This window comes from Ornithodoros turicata, chromosome 1, assembly GCF_037126465.1.
Source record: "Ornithodoros turicata isolate Travis chromosome 1, ASM3712646v1, whole genome shotgun sequence".
Classification (NCBI taxonomy): domain Eukaryota; kingdom Metazoa; phylum Arthropoda; class Arachnida; order Ixodida; family Argasidae; genus Ornithodoros; species Ornithodoros turicata.
Window position 1 is genome coordinate 193,087,030 of NC_088201.1, and position 12,730 is coordinate 193,099,759.

A 12,730-nucleotide genomic window follows, 5' to 3' on the forward strand; every position below is an offset into this window, starting at 1 on the left:
GAGCATTTGTCAAGAATGCTCGTTAAATTTTTGCCAAAAAAGGAAGACACAGATACTAAACAGTGAAATGCAAAGTCGTACAAATTAAATTGGCGATGTACTTGATAAGTACTTGAAGTATTTTGCTTAGTACTTTGTACTTTGCTTGAAGTACATATGGAATTGGGTACTTTGTAGTGTACTTGAAGTACTAATGACACCAGGTACTGGTACTTTACTTTAAGTACAATTTTGAGGTACTTTGCCCATCACTGCCGCCTGTGACTCATTTCAGACCCATTTTCCTGAACTTGACCTTCGTTTGACAAAGCACGTGTGCTGCCCTCTCCCCTTGTACATATTCTCCTCTCATTCTTTGGGATTGTCGTGCGTCTAGAGTTGTCAGTCGGGATATCCCGAATCCCGGGATTCCGGCCAGTTTTTGACGCCCCGTGTGTGTCGCGATTTCTTCAGGAAAAATACCGGGATTTTCGTGAGAGCAAATATGAACGAAAAATCAAGCACCTAGAGGCCATCAGGCACAGACTCACCCCTTAGTAAAGAAATAGCACTTTTTATGACTGGAGGAGGCAGATGACTGCTGGATAGGCGTGGGTACAGATATTTGCTGACAGTCATTTCTTCTAGCGCAGAAGCTGACCTTCAGTTTGGCAGTCAGTATTTTCACAAAATTTCACTCTGAACTGGGAGACACCACCCTCGACGCTCTGTGCTTTCTCAGGTCGTGTGTCGATCGTTGTACAATGTTGCACACGTTGCACGCAGTGACGGTGTTGTAAACTGTTTAGTGTTTCGTTTCTTTCCATTCGTCTTTTTTGTTGTTGTTACACAGTGGAATGTTACACAGTTTGAAGAAATTATTAAGTAATATTTCCTGTGACTTCAAGTGCTGCGGAACTCGCCTTCTTCTCATCCGCAACAGTGAAATGCACATGAATAGAAAAGGAGTGGCATTGTCATAGCAGAAAATAAATAAATAAATAAAATGTAAGAGTTTCGTCGGCATCATTTTACCAATGGGGTTACACTGCGAATTTTCGAGTGTTTTCCTTCAGGAAAAGGTAGAATTGACAGAGCGCACATGAACTGTGCACAACACGCCGGTATAGTCACTTTAGGTAAATGGACTTGGTTACATAATGCCGGGTTAGATAATTCTGACCCGCGCAGTACTATACTGGAAGCACCATCTGAACTCGTCACAACCGCGAAATCCCGTCCCGGGTTCCCGGGATTCTCAGCGAAAAATCCCGAACTCCCGGGACTGCAAAAATTGCTCGGGATTGAAAACCCTTGGTGCGTCATCATAATACCCCATTCCTGTTGAAGACTGCGCTGTAACGGAAAAGTCGAATACTCCCTCTGTTTCCAATAAAGTCCCCTTTTATGTTTTTCCTGTAGCACTGTCTCCGCTTCTGATTCTTGTTGAATCTAAAGAGGGGAACAAAGCCATTAAAGAAATAAGTAAATGACGCTAGACGTGTTTGAAATTCAAACTTACATATTAAGATGGCTTCTATGCACGTAGGGGAACAGAGCTGCGCACCTACCCAGGGCTGACGAGCCGCAAACACGGCGAAACACGTGTCCTCTGGTGCTGTCGCATCGTTCAATGAGTACATATATATATATATATATATATATATATATATATAGGACAAATAGGTTAATATATCAGACGGCTACGAAGTGGAATAAAAGTGAAATATGTAGTCCACGTCTTATTATTTCACTTATATATATATACAGGGTGTCCCAGAAAACGTGTCATTGAATTATAATTAAAAAAACTACACTATCTAGAGTCATGCGGTCAATGGCATTTGTCCTTACTGGGTTTTTGCCACGTCCTCATGTGAATGTCGTGTAACGTAAGTTTAATTATGTAAATTTTTGCGAGCTTAAGTCGGAAATTTGCCTAGTAAGGGTAATTTTTTTTTACCCTACCCATGTGAAGAGCGTGTCTAATTTAGTCAAATTAATGATAATTGACAGGGATATTCAGGAGCACTAAGATGGCACCAAATTATGCGAACATTTTTATGGGAGGTATAGAGGAGGCATTTGTGTCCCAACATGGGAAAAAGCCGACGTTGTACAAGCACTTTGTGACGACGTCTTCATGGTTTTGCCATATTCGGACTCGGGACAGTGTCATTGGCAATGGGTGGGCTCAGTGCAGTATTTTCAAAAATGCATAAATTTATTGTATTTTCACTCCGCTTGAATATAACTGGGAGTGCGGCTGTCGTTGTAAGACAAAAACCCGTAGCGTCTTGCGTCTAGGAAGTTGTGTTGATGTGAACCAAGGTAACTGGTGGCCACCAAGCTCTTTTCCGCTTCCCTTCCACTTGATGCTAATTGCCGTGCTTGCAGTTCGACGGTTCGGTTCGACGTTATCGTTCCTTAGAGTAATCATTGATCTAGGGGAAGTAACTTAACTCTTGTGTAAAAAATCTCCACCTCCTCCTCCTCCTCCATGGCTTAACGCCTATCCAGATGAGGAACGCGATGATCAGTCCGACGACTAGAGCTGTAGCAACGCAACTCTGAAGGCGTTCCCTTAAGGTACGGGCTTTCCTTTGGGGTGCTTTGACTGGCTTCCGCTTCGGCACTCGCGGCGGCTCGTACTCTTGATCAGGTATTCTGTCTCGATGTAACGTGGCATCCTGTTGGAACCCTACGGCAGCTGTATGCTGTACGTTGATCCCCGCAGTCGGCCCCACCCCTTGCACATGCTGCTGATACTGGTCAATAGGATAACGAAGCGGATTTTGGTTGGGATCCTGTACAGACAGAGTCCTAGCAGGCACGCACGGCTGCATGTTAGTTCCCGTTACAGCAGGTTGCACCTCACAAGGAAATCCAGTGTTCTGAGCTCCGTACACGCCAAAAGGATGCTCGTAGCATGCTCCTGTATTATGCTGCTGTGGCATCCCTATAGGGCCCGTGGACTGTACGTAGGTCCCCGCAGTCACAGGCTGTACCTGGAAGATTCCGCCCTCCTCTTGCACACGCTGTTGATACTGGAAAGCAGGATAACCATGCGGCATTTGATTCGGATCCTGTGCAGGTACAGTCTCAGTGGGCACGTACGGCTGCATACTGGTGGAAATCTACTGTGCTCAGCTGCGTACACGGATGCCGATCCTGCTCGAGTCACAAGGTGTCCCATCTCGGTTCGCCGTACTTTGGGAATTTGAAGCTCTTCCGTCCCGATGTCGCAGGGAGTTCGCCCTGCATCTTCGCCCATGCCAGGCGTCTCTTCTTCTTCCTCCACCACCTCGGACGCTGGCCGTTATCCACCAAGGCAAGTTGGCAGGGGCAGAACTATTTGCTAAAAATGAGACTATCTTTTCCGGCTATGCTCGACGAGGATTATGATTGTGTGGGTGAAAATGGTGGACAAAAGAAGCCGCAGAGAGCAGTGCAGTGTGCGTGTGTGCCTTAAGGAAGCATGTGAAAAATGAGAAAGTACGTTACAACCAGGGATGGGCATAAATACAAATTTTGAGTATTTAAATATAAATGCAAAATACTTTGTTGAAAGGAGTACTTAAATAGTCTTCATAAATACTTTTGAACATGAGTATTTAAATACAAAATATAAATACAGTATTTAAATTCCGTAACAACTACCATAAATACTGCGAGGAAAATGTCATCTGGAAGTACAGAAATAACGATGAGCATCAGAACAAATCAGCATCGAGCCAATCGCATTTATTTGTCAGATTATCATGGTGATTTTAATACTAGAAGATTCTCGAAGACTACATCTTTAGGCATCTTCTGTTCGGCCGGATTCGTAAAGGAGAACAGCATCTCCACAGGTGCCGATGAACAAATACTTGTATCAAATTTGACGAAGATGCTTCGCGCAACAAGGTAATTGGGTAGTTGCGACCGTTGTCCGCAACAACAATGAAAAACTTGCCATCTAGAATGGTTTGTCGCATGCGCATGCTTGCGCAAACACGGCATAACTGCACCCCAAACTCGTCCTTCTTCCCGAAAGGTCAAATGCGAGGCGACTTTAAAATATGAGTCAGTATATACTATATGTTTAGGAGTATTTATACAAGAATAATACTAAAAAATGTGTATTGAAATATAATTATAAATATATTTTACAAGTCTGTTTTATATAGACAAACTATCTAGACTGTCAAATAGACAATATAAATACATCTATTTATAATTGTATTTTAATTACAATGTATTTAAATACTGCTCATCCCTGGTTACAACGACTACGTTATCAATGGGTTTCCGCATTTCCGGTATTTATTTCATTCGTCCTGTTAGAACGCCCCTGGTGCTCCAGGAATAAAAGGTGTTTAAGGGACCAGGTGTTTCTCCAGGTGTTTCAAGGGAAGATTTTTCATCGAATTAAAAGCTAGCGGCTCCGGAGGGCGCCATTCCCTGCATTACAGCCGTAAAAAGAGCTGAAGGAGAAACTAAAATATGATGTTCCTTAGGGGGAAAAAATTGTACTGGCATTTTGTGCGTATGTAGCACATGTGCAACGCGAAGTTTTTCGGAATGTGGCGAGTTTCTAAGAAAATATTAGGCTGGTGTTTTTCGGCAATTTTCGTCAAATGGTCGAAAACGGAGAATCCTAATTGTCAAATATAAACGTTGTTTGTTCTTATCGTGCACCTGATTGAATATCAGTCAAAATACGCCTCTAGTTTCGCGTGGCTTACTCGATACAGTGGACAGTGCGTCACGAGGAATATAAGTACACTAGAGCTTCGAAAATAGACTGGGATGGATCGCATCATCCCTTTCAGGGCCACGTTTATGATGGCGTCTGTGAATATCTCATTCGCATCATCAATGTTTAAGCGTTTGAACAATGACGTTAACAGCTTTACCTCCTTTCTGAAGAGAATCCATCGGCTCGTGGCAGCTTCCCTACAGAGGTGGAGTATCTAAATCTGCGCCAGGATAAGGAAATTGACGCTGCGTTGTGTATTCCAGATGTTCAACCTGGCAACACTTGTACATTATATCACTGCCTATTTCCCTTCGTTGTAGTGCATGTGAGTAGAAATAGCACAACTATCATCCAGTGAACTTTGCCACCAAGTCCGTCAGCAACAAAAGCAGATAAGCTTTGCGACAAACCAAGTGACCCCGGTGAAAAATTTTTAAAGGGAGACTTCGCAAGGATTTGAAGAAAAAAAAAAAAAAGGTGAGCATCACACCGAACACAGACCGCTCCCTTGATACCGAATGCAACATTCGCATTCATTTTGTGCGAGTAATTAATTCGCAAGTGATGACAATGCCAAACCGAAACCAAAATGCGAAGCGCACAGCTATTCATCCAGAGGAAGATACAGTGACGTCACCTAGCATTGTCGTCTGCTACGAACGCAATGATGCTTGCATTCTTCCATGCCGGATGACGTCAGCAGTGTTGCTTTCAGCGCCCTCTTGCTTCACAGAGGCGAAACGCTCACTTCGTAGTAATTCTTTTGAATAACATCTGCGCGCTTTGGAAACGCGATATTTCGAATGTATGCTCTTGATACCTCAAGGGTTACTGTTATGTCGCAATCTTTGTGGTGATTTTGTTGCGGAGTCCCACTTTAAGCTGTCGTCTGCCTTGTACGATGCAATTCGATGCAGAACACTGCATACAGATGTTCTCCTGATGCCACAAATGCACCGTTGAAGCTCAAAGAACCCTATCAAAATGGGGAAACCGAGTCTTGTTTTTCCATAGGGCGGTGTAAGATGCATATTAAAATCGACAAAAAAATACCAGTGCGAGCGGACAACTGAAAGGGCACAGTGCAGACAAACACGCCACTGTACTGCCAACCAAAGGCGTTGAAGGCGTTATGTTTGTCTGCCCTTTGTCTTTTTTGTTGTCTCCTGGCACTCTGGGCTTTTACAGCTTTTAATATGGATCACCAACCCGCACGGATTTTAACTTTATTTCATTAAGATACATATACACGGTGCTTCCTTTTATCTGCAACAAATTTTCATAAAAAGGGGAGTTGCCTTAGGATAATTTTTATTTTGTCATTTGATTATTTGACAGTGCTGCTACTAGGAAACCATCTTTTTTGCTCACTCAGGGGATTAATTAACAGATATACTTATTCAACTTTTTAATTATTGACTTTAAGGAGCATATTGCAATTGCAATATTAGAGCCTTGATCATCTGCTCGAACCACTGATGAAGCAGTAAAGTAATCTCAGCCCGTGCTAAAGACTTAACTATTTCACCTCGGCCGCCCGATGGAAACGGAAAGTCATCGGCAAAAGGGCGACGGTGACGTTGATATCTCCGCCCTCAGTAAACGTCACATAAAGACGTTATGTGCGATGTGTGCGAACCCTTGCCACGGTATGTTTCACGATCTTTGTGTTGTTTTTCTTTTTGCTTCCTTTCGTTCCATCACGTGTTCGCAGTGACTTGCCGTATCAGTCATTTCATCCTGCAAGGATGAAATGGCTGATAATATGACAGGGACCGATGATATGACTAATATGAGAAGGTTCTCTTGGCCTTCCCCGGTACGATAACCGCTTATATGTAGTGGTGATGCGCAAAGCTCTTTGCGAGCAAAAAGGAAGGACAAAAGAAAACAAAGATCGTGAAAAACATTACGTTTTTCTGTGACGCAAAGTGGGGGCGGAGATATCGACGTCACCGTCGCTCTTTTGCCGATCAGATGACAACAGACGGCAGAGCTGGCTCGCGCTGCGATTACTTTCGTACTTCCTCAGTGGTTCGAGCGCACCATGTGGAGATCAGGCTTTATTATTAGAATTGCAATGTGCTCCCTGAACTCAATAACGAAAAAAGTTGGTTAACACATCTCTGTTAATTATTCCCCTACTTGAGAATAAATACGGTTTCCTAGTATTAGCCCCGTCGAGCAATCCCACTGCGAAACTAAAATCGTCCTAAGGCAACTCCCCTTTTTATGAAAATTTGTTGCAGCTAAAAAGAAACACCATGTATATTACACCGTGGTTCACAGAAACAAATATCAAAAACACGTCACTCTACGTAAATATAGATATGCTTAGTATGCAAAACTGGGAATCCTTAAGACCCAATATTTTTGGATTACAGGAGACGACGGAACAAAGAGCCTTTGCACAAAAGGAGCAATACAGAAAAGAACAGTCTCTGTTCGAAATATCTGCGGCTCTCGTCTTCAGGCACTCTCTTCATACTTTCCATACTTTCATACCTGTTCGCTGGATTACTACCCGTCTACAGCGTATAAACGTTGCTTTAACAGTATAATGAACTAAAATTCGATGAAAGTCAGATCAGTTGTGAAAGTTATTATGAAAGCCTGTTATGAAAGTCAGTTATGTTGCTCACTTATAGGCCTCTTGGTTTGAATAAGCATCATTCGTGCTACCACCAACCAGGAACTAAGCCTGCCAAAACCATCCAACAATATATCTTCCACTATCACGCACAAATGTAATGTACTTGATCTCTCGAGCTATGGCATTTTCAACATCTGTTGTGCAAGCTCTCACCCGTGGCATGTAGCGGAAATCGACGTTGCTTCATACAGCTGACAAGGGTCTTGCAGAATGGTGAAGCTGTTTATTCAGAATTTCCAGGGAACACATAAAAAAAAGAAAACAAGAACAATTCAGTCTATAAATTATATTCAAACAAACGCAAATACAGTATTTATTTTAACAATGTACAGGCATGTTTAGCACGCTACAGGTGACGCAACAGATGCAACGAGCACCCTGGGTGAGAACACAAGTACGCAGGATAGCTATGGGTGTAAGATTTTTCATGTAGCCAGCCACTGTCCTGAACTTCTTATTTAAATTTGCCAGAAACCAATGGCCATACAGAGCATTTAAATCATACAGTGCTCCTTCCATGATTCCTTTTCTTGACACCACATTGTTTGCCATCCGGTTCACGAAAGTGACCTCTATCGTGTTTTCTTTGAGGAACATATTATTTTATGTACACTCCTGAAGGCACAGTCAGGCATTGTGCAGTTTACGGATGACACAATCTTTGCGACGATAAGCTATTGGAGACACAAACTTTTCTTCAGCGTCACTGATACCTATGGGGCTTGTTAATGGCCCCGGTATTCCAGAAATGTGCGATATGGAAGTTGGCACATGGTTACTGCTGCTCAAGAGACATACATTCATTTGTCATATAGACGAAAGATCCTTAGCGCCTGTAGTAGGCATTCAACAATTTCGGCAGTAAAATGGCACTATGGGCACTAAAATTAACTCACTTTCTAGCATTAGCAGCTCTAAGAGTACAAAAACAAGTTGATTTCGCAACAAGTTGGGCTGCAACATGCATTCCTTGTGATACATGGAGTGGGACTCTCTGTAATTATTATTATTATTTTTTACTAATGTTCATCCAAAGTCGGTGGGATACCTAGCACAGACACGATGCTTCTCTGCAGGAGCTGCAGAATCACGTTATCTCGTCATCGGTCGTGTTGGGGATTTTTTTTTAAGCGCGTATTTGTTATTGTTTGCTTCATTGTTCAAATTAGTGACGGTGGACATCGACACTAATTGATGAACTTCTTTCTTTGGCAAGTGACAAGGCTGGCAAAAGCGAACTGCGGCAATGAGGTGTGCCCGCGAGCTCTGTAGAGCCCAGTATACACTCTAAAAGCAGTGCTTTAGCGCCTAGCACTCTCCTAGCCAACCATCGTCTCGATGTGATGTTATGTGAATAAAGAAAAAAATGGGCATGTGGGTTCCAACGAAGTCAAACTGGCTACCCCAGTACACTTAATACAGAAAGTCCAAACAGATGATGAGATGATGAAAACACAAAGGGGAACAGATGATATCGTCTCGAGGGACATCTTCTTTCCCCTCATTTGCCACTATTCACCAATTTTGTCGCATTATGCAGCTCATAAATGCCACAAAAATGGCGTACACCCCCGTTTGCATCAAATCAAGGGAGATAATGTTGCCATTTGGGAAGATAGTTGGCTAGGAGCGTACTATGCGGTGTTGTTTATTTTGAAGAATTTTGCCCTGCAATGGCTGAGTCATACGGCCGATAGGAGATGGGCATTCACATGTGCAATATCGTTGTGCTCTGCTGTCAGTAAAGAATGGAGGAAGTGGAAAATTAACAAAGAATGGCACGCATAAACTTCGTGCGAGCAATACGAACGCAGTGGGGATGGGCCAACCTAATCCGCGAATCCTCAACTCCTACGCAGGCACTCGATATTCGCAAATCCGAATCACGGTGCCCAGGGCAGCGAATCGAATCTTTCGAATCCTCCAACCTAGGTTTGCCTTTATTTTTTATTTTTTTAATTGGCGCCTCCGGAGACCACCGAAATCTTGCTTGGCTGTCGGCCCCAGAGCCGCGCCAAAACCACAGTATAAAGTTCCTACATTAAACGTTTAAAAGTAACGCGATTTTGCTTTTGATCGTTTCTTAATTTTACGAAAAGAATTCAGGCTCGAGAGTTTATGTATTTGCTGTAGTCGATGAACAACATGTAGGAAGAAGTACAAAAGTACGTCGTCTCCTGGAAGTCAAATATTTAATTTAATATCATAATAATACTTAATAATTTAATATTTAATAATTTGTTTTTTCCATTTCTGTTTCATTAAGCAAATACATTAAGTTCTGCTTCAAAACACTTTTCAGGAGAAGTGCTTATTCCATGCTTCTTCAAGCTGCTTTTCTAGAAAGAATTCGAAAGGTTAGATATTCGTAAGAATCATAGATTCGCAGGACCTCCCTTGGATATCAGTTCGGATTCGGTTGCGGGAAATTCAGGATCACGACCTACTCTACACTAGAGACCTAGACAAGCGGCAATCGCCTATGGGAGAGCCAGGTCATCGTATAGTTACGCTAGGTGGCCGCTGCATGCGCCACATAGCATGATTGGGGAGAGGAAATAACATGTGCACTGGTGTCATCGTTGCCACCGTCGTTCGTCTGCTACACAGGGCTAATAGCGTTGAAGGATGAAAATCACATCTGTCCCTTCTATGTTGTTCCAGCCTCAGAACATCAGTTTCTCTCTTGTCTAATAGCGTTGCTAAGCACGTGCTACAGTCTTCGGTACCTCTTGGTCGTTGTCAAAACAGCCCACCATATATTGCTGCGGTTTCGGCAAATCACGTGGTAATGAATAGTGCCAGCTAGTGCCAAATTCCACAGAGAAGCGGCGATTGCAAGAACTACTACCCCGGTGCCGGGTGCCTTACGGAGTCCAGATCTCTAGTGTAGCAGTAGGTCGTGTTCTAGACTAGTCCCATCTCCTCTACACAGTAACCGGTACGCCAGTGGCATGGCCGAGCAAGTTAAGGCGTCCCACCCCTTAGAGGTAGTCAAAGTCTGGGAGGTGGTGGGTCCGACTCCTACTACCGGCTGTGCTGTCTGGGTTTTTCGAAGACTTCCCAGGCGAATGTATGCACAGTTCCCCTGAAGTCGGCCTAGGACGCACACTAATGTTCGTGTCCTGCACTCCTTCCAGCTGTCCTCACTCAATTTGTCCATCTCTGTAATCTGCTCATAGCCACAGTTGCTTCGCGGCGCTACCACCAAACTAAAAAAAGTAACCGATATAACCGAGTAAGCCTCCGCGCGATAAGCAACTACGGCATGAACGGGGATCAAACGCATTGGGTTCAATGGCTTGGCAATCGGGGCAAACCGGCGGAACTGCCATTTAAAGCTACGTTCCCGCTGCGTTGTGCGTAGAAATCATAAGTAGAAAGGCTAGAAGAAAAGCTGTGAGAGAAAGTGATGGGAGAGAGATGGAGGAGAGAGAAGTTGTACAGAGGTAAGACCCTCCCCGAGTGTCCAAGTCAGGGAGGCGCCATGATTGATATTGTGGATTGGGTTGGATTCGGCCACAGCCTTTCCACGTGCGGAGACCTGGCGCGTTCTGCGCAATGGTATCCAATCCAATGCAAGTCGCTTCCTCTCTGCTCCGCGTGCCATGCCGTGTGCGAAATGTGTTTGTTTTGTCTGCCACCACCTGTGCGCCTGTGAGTATCGGACGGTTTAAACCTTGTGCTACAACATGAAATAACAGCGCACGGAACTCGTAGGAGTCACCGTTCGTAACACGCTATGCCTACCGTATCGACCACAACGGCTCACATGTTGAGACGTCCCCGTTGACCGACTTGGTTTCTAGTTATTATGAGAGTTCCATGGCCGTGTGTGAGCTCTCGGGGCGGGGAGCGGCGAAGGGCGAGAGTGTCTATACACCGACGGTCGCCGTACTCTCGAGATAAACCGCTGAGGGCGAGGAAATCGAGACTTCTACGAGCGCTCCGGTCGTTTATTTTCATGCGCCAGGGATCCCCCTCGTCTTGTTCTTGGCTTTGATTGGTTGGTCGCTGCCGTTGGCCGTCGTCTGTCGCGTAAACAGCGACTGCTTGGATGACGGCAGTGAAGGGGCCTCCGGCGTCGTTCAAGCCATGTTTCTGTCCGTTGCGGACGCCGTTCCGGGCTCCGGGCAGTGGAGCCTCGCCTTACGTGTTATTCAGTGTTGTAGTATGTACGGAAAATTACCTTTCTACTTCATGTATTTTGGCTAAAAGGAAATTTTTAGGGGCACATTTTTAAACATGTTCAGCATTCTGTGTGACATGGTGCAAAATTACCTTTAGGTATCAGTGCAATGTTTGTGTCGTTTATACGTCTTACCCCTAACACTGTTCTTTTTTTTTTAATTTCTTTCACCAGCTCCACGGTACTAATGCGGTTAATTCTAGTCCCCGTGAGGGAATATGTGCGAAAATTTGCTGAGTGGTGTGGTGAGTCCAGCAAGGCACAATTCTCTGTCCTTGAGCAGCTGCAAAAGCAGCTGCTGCTCGTTGTTCCAAACCTGTATCAAAAACAAGCAATGACGCCACCGCCGGCACCCTCCATATTGTAGAAGAATTGCATACCCCAGTTACAACGGTAAACATGTAGAGCCTCTGGAACATGAATTAGGTCTTTTACTCTTTGGAACCCCAAGGAAGTTGAGTACCCTCATTGTCTACGTTGGGCTGAGGGCAGAACAACAAAGACACACACACGTGCTCAGCACCTTATGTCTGTGTGTTTGTCTCCTACTCCACGAAATTCGCAGCAATCGTTAACCAGAAATGTATTGCTAATTAAATGAAATCTCATCAATAAACCTCTAAGTAGTGAAATGCACAAGTTTAGAGTATCTCTCAGTGCTGTGACGTCGAATTCTGAGGACTGCCGAGGACTGCCGAATGATCAGTGATGACTACTTGATGCACTTCTAGCACTACCAGTGTTTGCAAACAGCGGGTGGTCTATTCTTACGGAGTTGCTGCCTAGCGCAGATTTCTGTGGAATGCAGACAGAAGACACCACCGCGCACAACCAAAATCCGAGCGGGTAAGCGTTGGCTAACCACTGCTTACAAGAATCCGTGTAGCAAACTCTATGCTTCCACGTAAACAAAATGTTCCGGAGCATACCGCTTTTGGACATATTTTCAAGTACTTAATGGGATTAGAATTTTAATGTCAGGTATATTTATTCAGTGACCAGGCAGCAAGGTTGAAGGTAGTGCGAAACGTAATTTCTACCGTCTGCAGAAAAAAGAAAAGAAAGAAAAACCATCAGTTTCTAGCAGCCTTACGCACTAGAACCCAACGATACCTTCCACTCAAGACTTATTTTACCAAATTGAACAATTACTTGTGGTTAAAAA